This window comes from Carlito syrichta, unplaced genomic scaffold (genome assembly GCF_000164805.1).
Source record: "Carlito syrichta isolate Samal-C Ts95f unplaced genomic scaffold, Tarsius_syrichta-2.0.1 Scaffold311350, whole genome shotgun sequence".
Lineage (NCBI taxonomy): Eukaryota > Metazoa > Chordata > Mammalia > Primates > Tarsiidae > Carlito > Carlito syrichta.
Window position 1 is genome coordinate 596205 of NW_007255446.1, and position 12977 is coordinate 609181.

The window sequence follows — 12977 nt, forward strand, 5'->3', positions numbered from 1 at the left end:
GGTGAGCTGGGGTCTCTGAGCTGTGACCTGAAGCAAGTATGTTCAGTTCCAGGAGGGGACCCTCTCTCCTCATCCCCTGGTGCTGACCCTCAGCATGTGGCCTCCCACATCCAGTGAGGGGCCATGGGGACAGTGGATAGCAGGGACAGCAGGCATGGCAGGTGGTGAGAAGATCTGCTGGGAGGGGAGCCCACTGTGTGCTACGCTTGTCTGCCCAGGCCTCAATCCCCTGAGGGTGCCAGGGCCGGGTCCCCAGGAGGTGGGGAGGGGCTGCCCCAGGGGGGCTCTGCAGGCTGGAGGAGTCTGGGCACTGCCCATAGGGTGCGCATCTGCCCCGACCAGCTAGGGTGTAGGGTGTTGAGACCACCTGGCACTCACAACCACTGTGCAGGGATGTCCAGCCTTAGAGGCCCCACTGTGCAGGGAGAAGGGCAGGGCTCCAGGCTGGCCTGTTGACAGGGCTGAGGGCACCTGGGGACCCAGGCCGATGTGGCTTCATTAATGATAGTGACAGAAATGATGACAAAGGACAGTTCACAGGACATGCTGTGAGCCAGGTGCTCCTTAAGCACGTGTGACTCTTTCTTATAAAGATTTTTATTTTGATGGGCAAATCGTGTGTGTTTATGTTGACAGCATGATGCCTTGAAGTCATGTGCGTGTGAAGTGGTCATGTCTGCTAATGACATCTGCCCCACCTTGTGTACTTGCCTGTGGCGAGTACACATGAAGCCACTTCCGGCAGTTCTCAAGCATGTAGCACATTATCATGACCTATCGTCACCATGGTGTCCTACAGAAGAGGAAACCGAGGCAGGTGGAGGGCAGGAGTTGCTGGAAGATGTGCAGAGCCTGGGTTCAGGCCCTGGCTGTGTGCTCTGGCTTCTGGGCCCTGGCGGCTGTCCTCCTGGGAGGTCTGGGATTGGGTGTGAGCGACCCGTGAGCCCGCAGATGCCAGCTTGCAGCTGCTCATGGGTCAGGTCCTGGAGGGTGGCCCAGGGTGCTGGAGCCCCAGCAGAGCAGGTGGTGCAGAGCCAGGACCATCACGGGCCATGTGAAGCAGGACTGGGATGGTCTTGGAGGTCTCACGGGACTGAGAGAGACTTTCTCCTGTGCAGGAACAGCGTGGGGGAGAAACACGAGCATCGGGTGGTTTCCAGCCAGCAGCAACCTTTAGTTTCTGTGAAGAAGGCCAGCAAACGTTTCTGCAGGCTGCGTGGACCGTGAGGAGAGCCACATCCACCAGGGGGCATTACCATCCAAGCCATGAGCACCTGAGCCCTGTCCGTGCTCTGCTCAAGTGCCCTGCACTGGCTCTAGGCCTCCTTGGTGCCCTTGGCCTCCCCCTCTGTAGCAGTGAGGACGCCAGCCCTTGGCACAGGGAGGCAGTTCTGTGCATGAAAAAGTGTCTTGGTTGCTGGTCCTCCTGCAGGGCCAGTTCCCAGCAGTGGGGACAACCCGCCGCCAGCAGATCTCAGGGCTCAGGCTCCTCAGTTGCCCTCACTTGGCCTCTCACAGAGAGTCCCAGTGTCTTGGGAACTGTGGGGTCCCCTTGGGCTCCCTGTGGAGTTCCACTCAGCTGCACAAGCCACTGCTATGCTCAGTGCTAAGCCAGCCCCGACCCTGTCATTGTTACACACTCTGCGGCAGGAACGGGGACCCAAGTGTTGGGCATGCCTGTCTCCATGAGGCCTGGGATGCCAGCTGGGCAGACCCCAAGCTGGGACCTGGGATTGTGGAGGCTGGCTCCCCAGCCATCTGCAATGGTGCCATCTGCTGGTGGGACCCAGGCCAGGCTATCAGCCCGGACCCTGCCACATCACCCATGCACGGGGTTGCCAGCGTCAAAGAAGGAGGGTCCCCTGGGCAGGTAGTGGGAACTCATCCTCATTCATGGCTTGGCCTCGAAAGTCACATGGGGCCACCTCTTCCATGGGCCCAAGAGATGGAAACAGCAGACCCCTTTTGGTGGACAGGGTCACTGTCACGTGGAAAGAGGAGCGGGTGGAGTGGATGTGGGTGTTTTGGAAAGTGATCTGCCTCATGTGGATCCAGGGAGTATTAAAATCCCAACCTCCCTGGAAGGGGCCAGCAGCCCTGACTGTGCCATTCAGTGTGGCTCTGGAATTGCACTGGACACTGCCCAGGAGCTGCAGATGCCAGTGAAAGCAGGAAGGCTGGGGTGGCTACTCATCCTCTATCTGTGCCAGCCTTGGGCTGACAAATGGCACCGAGAGCTGAGGCCTGTGGGGAGACCCATGGGGCCCATCGTCAAGAGGGTAATAAATGGTCAGAGCAGACGGGGTGGAGGCAGGGAGACCCATGAGGTAGAGATGGGGAGACCCGTGGGCGGGTGGGTAATAAATGGTCAACAGGGAATAGACAGTCAGAAGCAGACAGGATGGAGGTAGGGAGACCCACGGGGCGCAAAGACGAATGCAGAAGGAGGCAGAAACGCATCTTCCTAAGTCGAAACCCACTCACTCTGTGGAAATGGGAGGGAGGCCATGGAGGAGAGGGCGTGAGCCCAGACAGGCGTGACAGTGGGCAGGTGGCTGGTGAGGTCCACAGAGACTGGCTTGGGCAAGGTCTTGTCGGGGTGCTGGGGAGTCTGCAAAATGCTCATTCCCAGGCTCTGCATCCAGATCTGCAGAGTGGAGGTTGTTGAGAAACAGACTGACCTTTCCCAGGTGTGCCGGCTGTCCCGATAAGAGCTGGGAGCCCCCAGGAAGGCCTCTGTCCTGGGTTGGCTGCTCATGGACTGGCACCCAAGGGCCACTGATCAGGTGTCACTGCAGCACCATCCCAGCCCATTTCTTGCCCGCAGGAGGCGCCGGCGGGGCTTCTGCCCTCAGCCTGGGCCCAGCAGCCTCCTCCCTTGGTGGTGGGCCAGAGACCCCAGGGGGGCTGCGCCCAGTTGCCCCTAGCCACAGAACTCTTGCACTCTCCCCTCAGAGCCCACGACCCTGCCCTCTCCCTATGTATCCTGGATGGAGATAAAGGCCACGGGATGGACAGGCCACTCAGAGCTACAGCAGGGACCTGCCCGTCGGGTGCATTGGGCATACACATGTGCAGGCCGTGAGTGGGAGAGCACCATGGGGGGAGGGGGCTCCACCGTGCCTGATGGAGGGGCTTCCTGGGAGCCAAGGGGCTGCTAGAGGGGAGTGGCCCAGGACGGTCTGGGAAGCCTATCTGCTTTCTTCTCCAAGTAGAGGGAGGCTGGCAGTCACTGGTGAAGCTGGACTGTGGCTGTGGGGGCGGCAGTCTGGCCTCTGGGCAGCTGCTGCCAGCTGTGGCCAGAGGCCTCTGCCCCAGGTGCTGGCTGTTGATGGTCAGTAAATTCTGTCTCATGGGAATCACTCCAGGAGGTACCATGTGGGTACCAATCTGTGTCTTGAGGCCTGCCCTGGGGACCCCGGTCCTGAGGGTGAAAAGTGGCCTGTCCCTGGGCCGAGCTGCGGGCGCACCAGGGGCCTCGCCAGCCCCATCCCACGTTCAGACTATCCCACCTGAGCCCCCCTTCCTCTTCCCCGGCAGCATATGGGGCTGCTCCCATCCCCTTTCTGATATACCCTGCAGCCCAGAGGTGCCCCCTCCAACCTCTGGAACCTGAGACTCTGTCCCTTCCCAGGGCAGAAGGGGCTTTGCTGGTGGGGCTGAGTCAAAGTTCACTAGAAAGTAAGTGTGTCTCAAAAATGCCCCCACCCTCTGCAGGTTGGAACCGGAATCTGCCCTCCACTCTTACAGATGAAGTCTCTTACTTTATTTTATTTCTTTGAGTTGGAGTCTTGGAGAGCGTGAACCTGCGAGCATTGTAGACGCCTCCATACCTGTGTAGATGGCCAGGCTGGGAACTGTGTGAACTTCACTCTTGTCTTCATGCTTTGGACTTTGGCCTGAACCCCAAGGTCTGTCCCGAGTGAATGCCTGTGGACCCTTTGACAAGCTCCTGGGTCGGGTGTGTCATCACAGCCCTCCCGGCGTCCATTTCCTCAGGTGCTCCTGGCTGGTGTCCATTTCCTCGGGTGCTCTCAGCTGCCAGGGCGAGGTGGATTAAGTAGCCTCCTAGCCCTGGCCCCAGGCTGTTCCTCTCCATGGAAATGATGATGGGGAGCTCTTCTGCAGGGAGGGGGCACCCCAGGCTGCAGAGAAACGCTGAACCAGGAGTGGAGGGGCTGAGCTTGGAAACCTGACTATGGCCTTCAAGGGTATAGACACAGGGCCGAAGACTCATGTTTGGATCAAGACCATTGCTTGGGATGGAGGGGAGGGGACAGGGAGGTCACCCCATAGAAGGCAGGTGAGGCTGGGCCTGGGCTCTGGGAGTGTGCACAACCACCGACCCTTGTGTTTGCTGGCCCAGGTCCATGACCGCCTGGGGCAGGAGCTGGGACTGAACTCTTCCCTTCTGGTCTCAGGTTTCAAGGAGGTGACGTCCTCAGCCTGGGTGCTTCCAGAGTCACCGGCCCACACTCATGTCAGCGGACTAGGATGGGCTGAGGAGAAACAGCCCTAACTGGGAAGGGCAGAGCTGTGAACACCTCCTCCCTGCAGGGGACCGTCTGGGGGCACCTTCTGCAGTGTCAGAGTCCCCAGTGGGGTGGAGCCGAGTGGTGGGGCACCAATGACCCCTTTTCTGGCCTCCCCTCCCAGCCTCACTGCCTACCCTCGTCCTGCTGCCAGGGGTCATCTTTTCAGCCACTTGCTCGCCACCAAGTCCTTTCTCCCGATCTGCTTCGAGGAAGCCCAAGAAAGACAAAGGTGTTGGGGGTGGTGTGGGAGTACCCAGGACATGGAGGTGGCCCGAGAAGGAGGCTGTGGAGAAAATGAGAAACAGAAATAATGAGAAATTCACTTGAAATATGAGCTTGTACACATAATACCCAAAGCCCAGGTGATAAACTCCAGCACCTTGGAGCTGGGGCTCTGACAGGTAGTCAGTGCCCTGAAGAATGGGACTGAGGTCCCTCAAGCCTGAGGGGTCACGGAGCACTTCAGTCTGCCTTGACTTCCTTTGGCACCAAATCTAAATAGACTCACTATTGGTCTTTGAGGCTGGTGTCTTAGTCTGTTTTCTGTTGCTGCATCTGAACACTTGAGACTTTTATTTATAAGTAAAAGATACAATTTGACTCACAGTTTTGGAGGCTGGGAAGTCCAAGGGCATGATGGCAAGCATCTGACTTTCATATGCTTCATAATGTGGGGGAGGCATTACAGGGTGAAGGGCACGCACTGAGAGCCAACTGGTTTTTCTGGTGGACCCTCTCTGCTAATAACTAACCTCCTCCTTCTGTGACCCACTCTTCCAGGAACAGACCAACCCATTCACAAGAGCGGGATCCCCATGACCCAGTCACCTCCCAAAGTTCCCACCTTCCAACACATGCACTCTTGGAAGACCCCAGCCAGAGATGCCAGCTGCTTTGTTTGACTGAGGTAATGTTTATATACGGTGGAATGTGAGATCTGAGGTTCCATGACAAACGTACATGCTCGAGTCAGCTACATCCCAGTTGAGTTAGCAAAACCATCACCCAGAAAGCTCCTGGGGCCCCTGACAGTCAGGCCACCCTGCTTCTGAGGTGGCCACATTCCCATGCCACCAACACTCAGCTTTGCCTGCTCTTGTGCTCAGTGTACAAGAATTGTGCTGTTTATCCTCTTCTGTGCCACACTCTATTTCTGCAATGAACGTTTCTGAGGTTGAACCATGCCACTGTGTGTACTGTTTTATTGAGGACTAGAATTCCGTTCTGTTCCTAGACCCCTCTTTGCTACTCATTCACTTGTTGATGTATGTTACCTTTTGTCTAGTTTTTCGCTGCCGTGAAAAATGCTGCCATACACGTTCTTGTCTGATACATTGTGTGGACATGTGTTTTTATTTCTCTTTTGGGGGACTCTTGAGCCACTGAGTAGGTGTGTGTTTAGTTTTGTAAGAAATTGCCAGACTCTTTCTAAAGTGGCTGCACCATTTTTCACTCCCACCAGCAGTGAATGAGTTCCTGTTGCTCCACATCCTTGTCAGCATTTGACACTGTCTGTGCTTAATTTTAGCCATTGGTGGGTGCAGAACAGCATCTCACTGTGGCTATAATTTGCATTTCCCTGACATTTACTGATGCTGAGCATCTTTTCATGCACTTACTGAACATCTGTATTTCTTATTTTGTGAAGTATCTGTTCATGCTCTTTACTCATTTTAAAATCAGACTATTTGTCTTTTTATAATAGATTTATATTTCTTTACATATTCTGATATAAGTTCTTCCTTTATCAGGTCTACATATTGTAAAAGCTTTTCCCAGTCTGTGGTTTGTCTTTTCATTTTTGAAGTGTTGTCTTTTCATGAGCAGAACTCTGTGATTTTGTTGAGGGCTCTCTACTTTCTATGAGTGGATCCACTTTTGATTGGGAGGTAATGAGACTGAGCTGAGATTACAACTTTAATTTTTTCTTTTAAAAATTCAATCACATTCACACACTCACAGGCACATGCACACACCCCTCTATCCCCTCATCCCATGGTATCCAGTGTAGCAGCGTTGCCTATATCCATCCTCATCTTTTTTTTATGCTCATGCAAACATTTATACACACATGTGGAATTTACTTTTTACTTAAATGAGTATATACTACATACACTATGACTCTTGCTTAGCAGTACACTGGCTCATCCATTAACGCCAGGGGTAGAGATCTACCCTTTCCTTTTGATTGCTGCATAATATTCCAGAGAGTGAGTATATCACAATATACTGACTCATTTCTCTTTTTAAAGATTTCTTTTTATTTTGCTGGATATTCAGTTTGCTTCCATTTTCTTGCTGCCCATGACAATGCTGGAAAACAGGCAAGCATGCAGGACAGCCAACACCTATCTTTGAATCTTTGTTCCTGTGGAGTAAATTCTACGTGTAAGACTGTGGGTCACGGAATGTGTGTATTTTGGGCCTTAGTAGCTGGTGCCGGTTTCTTCCCTAACAGCTGCAGGAATCAGTGGTTCCTGCCCACTGAGACTGGGTGATGCCTGTGCCCTGATTTCATAGCTGCGGGTGTGGCTGCCTCGCTTACTTTTTGGTCTGACAGGTAGTCAAAGTCTTACTTCACAGCAGCCCAACAGATCCGTGAAATTCACCTCCCTGATTTTCCTCCTTTCTCCGGTTGCCCTGGTGTGGCTCTCATCCCTGCTTCCTCTCCTGTGATCCTTACTCTCCCCGGCATCATTCCTGCGGTGACGTGTTTCAGACAGCTCCGAGACCTTGGGCTCTCCTGCGGGTACATTCGCCTTCTGATGATGGCTGCACATGGGCGTCCCCTTGGGCGGTGCGCCCATGCTGTGGCTTCCCTGGGAATTCAGTGTCGGGATTTCTAGACAAGTTTTTCATCACAGCTGCTTCATGGAAACCTTTTACTCTGTGACTGTGTCCTGGTGTTCTGAATGCGGTTTCCTAAGAGAGCTGACCCCAGCCGGGATCAAACATATCCCGACAGAATCTGGCCTCCTTGTGTGATGACTTGGGCCGGGCTTCTGGGCTTTTCTTCCCACCTGTGGTTTAGTCACGGGGGAGTGGGTCCCGTCCTCTCTGGAATGAGCATGGTCAGCACCCCTAGGTCCTTACAGCAGAGCCCGGGGCCTGTGGAGGAAGCTCCGCTCCCTGAGATGACCTGACAGGAGGTACACGGGGACCCATCCCTTCTCGTCCAGAGGGAGAGAAACAGTGGAGCATGGGTACATGGGGCCTGGGGACTTCCGAGCACCTGTTTGTATCCTACAGTCTAGCTTTTCACATTTCATTTTATATCACTGATACATACTATTTTTACTTATTTATAGGGTACATGTATTTATTACGTGCATGGAATGTGCAGTGACCAGGTTGGGCTATCAGGGGTGTCCGTCACCTTGAGTTTCTACCATCTCTGTGTATTGGGGACATTTCTAGTCCGTCCTTCTGGCCACCTGAAACACACAGCACGCTATTGTGATCTGTGCCCCCTGCTGTGCTGCCCAGCGGTAGAATTTCCTCCTTTCGCCTATTTGCATGCCTGAACTCATCGACCAACCTCTCTCCAGCCCCCTCCCACCCACACGCCCCTCCCAGCCTCTGGTGATGATCATCCCACTCTCCGCTGTGGTGAGATCCTCCCTGTTAGCGCCCACGTGTGTGTGAGGACTTGTGATATTTGTCGTTCTGTGCCTGGCTGCAGCGCAACATAATGCAACATAATGATCTCTAGTTCCATCCATGTTGCAGCAAATGACAGAATTTCTTGTGGCTTTTTGAAGACACTGAGGTTGGAAAACTGCAGGGAAATAGAATTGCAGGAGTGTTTTTCAAAGAACTGACACCTGCGTAGCTGGGGTTTGACTCCCCACCCGCCCAGGGTAAGGAGCTGTGTGCTCCTTGGCAGCACATTTCCCATGGTTCCCTGTCTGACACCTTCCTCCCTGCCCCTGCTTCAAGCCTGAGCAGCCAGCCCTCCAGCTTCCTGGCCTCCTAGGCCCCAATCCTCTTGTCTGTCCAGATACCTCCAACCCCCTAGGTCTCTTGCACCACAGGTGGGTGCTGGCGGACTGGTTTCTCCCTGTGTGTGGCCAAGTGCCACTACAGGTGGGGACAGTTGTGGAGCCCACGCCCTTGGAATGACTGTTCCAAGAAGGTCAGGTATCTTGCTTTTGTCCTGAGGTTCCCACTTGCTTCCCTGTGTGGGAGAGGAGGCCTGGAGGTGCAGGGGTCCTGGGGAAAGAGGCCTTCTTCCCCTGCCCTCCAGATGGGAGAGTTTCTCTAGGGAATCCCACACAAACGTGGAGGGGTGTCTGCTGTGCGTTTACATGGGCTGGCCCAGCTGTGATCCATCTGTGTGGCCAGCCAGCTGCCAGGATGGCCATCTGGTGGTGCCTAGTGTGGGGAAGGGAGTAGACCCCTCAACCCCAGTTGCCCCAGCACAGGTCCAGCCTCGTTGGGAAGGATGAGACCTTTGCCTCAAAATCAAGATGGATGTTTTAACACGAGTAAGCCTGAGCCTTAACAGGGAGACACAAGAACATGGGAATGCACGTGCCAGAAGGCAATCCCATTCAGCCTGCCCGGCAGGGAGGAGGGACCCAGCAGAGTACATTTGGGGGCAAGGAGGGAAACAGGAAGTACTTCTTGTGGATACACCAGTGTGCTGAGACCTCCAGGCCACACCCACTCTGTGGGCTTCTTTCTCATACCCCAGTCCCACTCACTGCAGAGGGTGCGTCAGACTGGCTGGAGGTGGATTTCTGTCTATCTCTGTCCATCTATCTACCATCCTTCTATCTGTCTACTTGTCTGTCTGTTCATCTGTCATCCACCCTGCCTTCTACCCATCCACCTATCCATGTATCCACCCAACTGTTAATCCACCCACACATCTGTCTATCCATGCATCTGTCCATCCACCTACTCATCTACTCATCCACCTACCCACCCATCCACCCATCCGTATGTCCACCTAACCATTAATCCACCCATGCATCTGTCCATCCACCTGCCCAATCACCCATCTACCCACCAACCCATCCACCCATCCATATATCCATCCACCCACCTGCCCATCCATCCACCCACATACTCATCCATATATCCACCCACCCATATATCCACCTACTCATTAATCCACTCATTCATCTCTCACTCATTAATCTCACTCATTCATCTACCCATCCACTCACCCATCTACTCATCCATCCATACACCCAACCACCCATCCACCCATCCTTATGTCTATCCATTCATATATCCACCCACCCATTAATCCACCAATGCAGTTGTCCATCCATCTACTCATCAACCCACCCATCTGCTCATCCACCCATCCATCCATCCATGAGATAATGTTCTATGTAGAAAATTTGAATGAGTTTACCATGAAGCACAATGAAAAAAGAAAATGCACACATAAAAATCACTACCCACAGATAATCTCTCTTAATTTTTTTTGGTTTTCTTTCAGTGATGCCTATTTAAACCTATGTCTATTTAAACAATTTGGCTGATGTTGTACTTGCAATTCTCATTTATTTGACATTATGTTGTTGACATTTACCCATGTACTTGTGTATTCTATAAAAGTGTCATTTTTGTATTAACGTTTTATTGAAGTATAATATAGACAAGAATGCACACATCATTAATGCATTGCTTAAATGGTTTTTCACATGTCTATGTACTTCTTATGCTACAAAGTAACTGATTGCACATGACTTGTCTGATGTCTGTGATGGCCATCTCTGGGCACAGCTCTTCTTGCACATCTGGGGTGACCTATTTAATCGGACGTGCACAACGAGTGAGGACAGGCATCACTGTGCTTTCCTGCAGGGACTCGAGACCTGGGGCCTTCCTGCAGGGGCTGGGTCATGGCAGTTCTGCAGGATGTGGCTATTGTCACTGTTGTGGAGGGGATGATCATGGTGACCAACAGTGTGGAGTGGTGGCTGTCACCTGGGAAGCCGCTGTTCCTCTGCCTTTTTATCTGGGAGGGTGTGCTGTGTACATGTGTGATTCCTGAAGGGCAGGTGTCAGGGATAGATAGCATGGAGGTCTACTGCCTCACACAAGTGGATTGCGTGGCTCACCAATGTCCTTGTCTGTTCTGCAGGTCCTTCCTCAGGGCGTCTCCGGGAGAAGGGCCAGTGAGGCATGGGCCGGGTCCAGGCTCCTCCCCTCACCCTCTGTGGCCCCTTGCACACCCACCTCCTTAGATCCTGTGTAGGTCTGGTGTTTAGAGCCCCTACACCAAGTCTCACTGGGGACTCTACACTCCTGGCTCTTCCCATGATGACTGTGGGAATCCACCACCTACACTGGCCACATGTGCAGGATCAGCCCAGGGAGCAGAGGACAGGGGAGGGCAGAGATGCTCCAGGTGGCTTCTCTTTGGTCTCCTGTTCCTTACAGACACTCCAGGGAATCTGGTGCCAATGGGCTCCATGCAGAGGAGCCTGTTGGGAGGCTGGGACCCTGAGTGGGGCAGGGATTTGGGGGCCGGCTATGCATGGACCCTCTCCTGTGGCTAGGGTAGGGCGGGTGTTATTGCCAATGCTCTGCTAAACCACAGGGCTGGCTGGGGGTGGGGGGTAGGGCATGGCTGAGTGCTTGTGTCCAGGGAGGGCTGGGTATGGCCTGGCAGTGTCCCCAGGGCGGAGGCAGGGTGCTTAGTTCACTGCTGTGGCGCCAGTGGGAGCCCAGGCCTACCAGAGTGCACTGGTGTGTGTGTTTTGGCAGTCGGGGCAGGGCTTAGCAGAGCAAGAGACGGTGCCCCTCAGGGGTATGAGGAAAGGCCCCAGAGAGGTGTCCTTGTCCTGGGCCTGCAGGTGGGCAGGGTGGGCCCCCAGGGGTAGATGGGGCCCTTGTCCCAGGCCTGCAGGTGGGCAGGGTAGGCCTGTAGGTGGGCAAGGTGGACCTGCAGGGTAGAGGGGCGTGGGCCTGCAGGTGAGGGGTGGTGTGGAGAGAAGCTCTGGGTGAAACCTCAGGGACAGGCAGAACACCCACCTTGGCAGCCATGAGGTGGGAAGGCAGGTGGGCTGGGCATGTGGTGCCATGGGCCGAGTAGGCCGATCAAATCCATGTCGGCAGTAGTGGGAGCATGGGACTGTTTAGAGGGCGCTGGGAACAGTCACCAACTGGTATTTGGAGAAAACAGTGAGACGGAGGCCCAGCATGGTATTCAGGGGCAGGTTCCCCCGCTGTGCCAATCTGTAGCAGCGTCCCGAGGCCTCGGCGTGGGCTGGGAGGGCTGGGTGCCACCCATGCTCCCGAGCCATGAGCCCAGGTCCAGCCTCCAGAAGTGTCCCCAACTAGAGTTATGAGTAGTTGGTAGCTGTGATACTGTGATGTATTTGGTTTTTGGCTGTGTTTTCTGACAGCAGCTCCTAAAACCTTGGAGTCTCCACAGGGATAAGAGTGTCTTTTTTGTGTCAATGAGATGGCTGGGCCCCAGGTAGCTTCAGGGTGGGGCTCTTCACCTGAAAGACCAGGCTGGATTGGAAGGTTGGGACTTTCAGCTCCACCCCTGAGCTCCAGGGAGGGGAGAAAGGCTGGAGGTTGAGTCGATCACTAAATGACCAATGATTTAATCAATCATGCCTACTGATGAAACTTCATAAAACCCCAAGAGGACAGGGTTCAGAGAGCTTCTTGGTGAGGGAACACGTGGGGGGCTCCTGGAGGGCAGTGCCCAGGGAGGCAAGGAAGCTCCACCCCTTCCCCATTCCTTGCCTTCCACATCTCTTCATCTGTACCCTTTGTAACAAACCAGTAATCATAAGTGTCTCCCCAAGTTCTGTGAGCCTCTCTAGCAAATTAATTGAACCCAAGAAGGAGGTCATGGGGTTTACAAGGTATGGTCATCCGGTCAGAAGCACAGGCTACACCCTGGGGGACAGAGTCCTCACCTGCGGGATCTGGCACCATTTCCAGGTGGGCAGTGTTGTGACTGAACTGGAGGACCCCAGCTGTGGTGTGTAGAGATGCTGGGATACCGGTCACAACCTGGACCTGCGTGTCCTGCGTGGTTCCCGTGGCCTCAGCTGGTGGACCAGCCCCACAGGGACTCTGAGTTGATAGCAGGCATGTGGGGAAAACTCACACACCTGGTTGTTCTGTAATGACTGTGGTGTGACGGCAGATGGAAACTGTTCGTAATTTTTCCACACAGCCAAGTCTTGAAAACAATGATAGAAATTATGTATTTTACTTTTTATTATCAAAAATTTCCAGCATATACAGAGGTAGAACGACCGGCACAAGGTGTCCCAGCTTTTATAGCCCAGCCCCCAGTGCCAAGGTCCCCTGCTGTCACGGCCTGCCCCCCAACCCTAAGGCATCCCCATGGTCAGGGCCTGATCCCCAGCCCCAAGGTGTCCCTGCCATCACGGCCTGCCCCCCAGTCCCAAGGCATCCCTGCAGTCACAGCCTTCCTCCCCGCCCCAGCCCCAA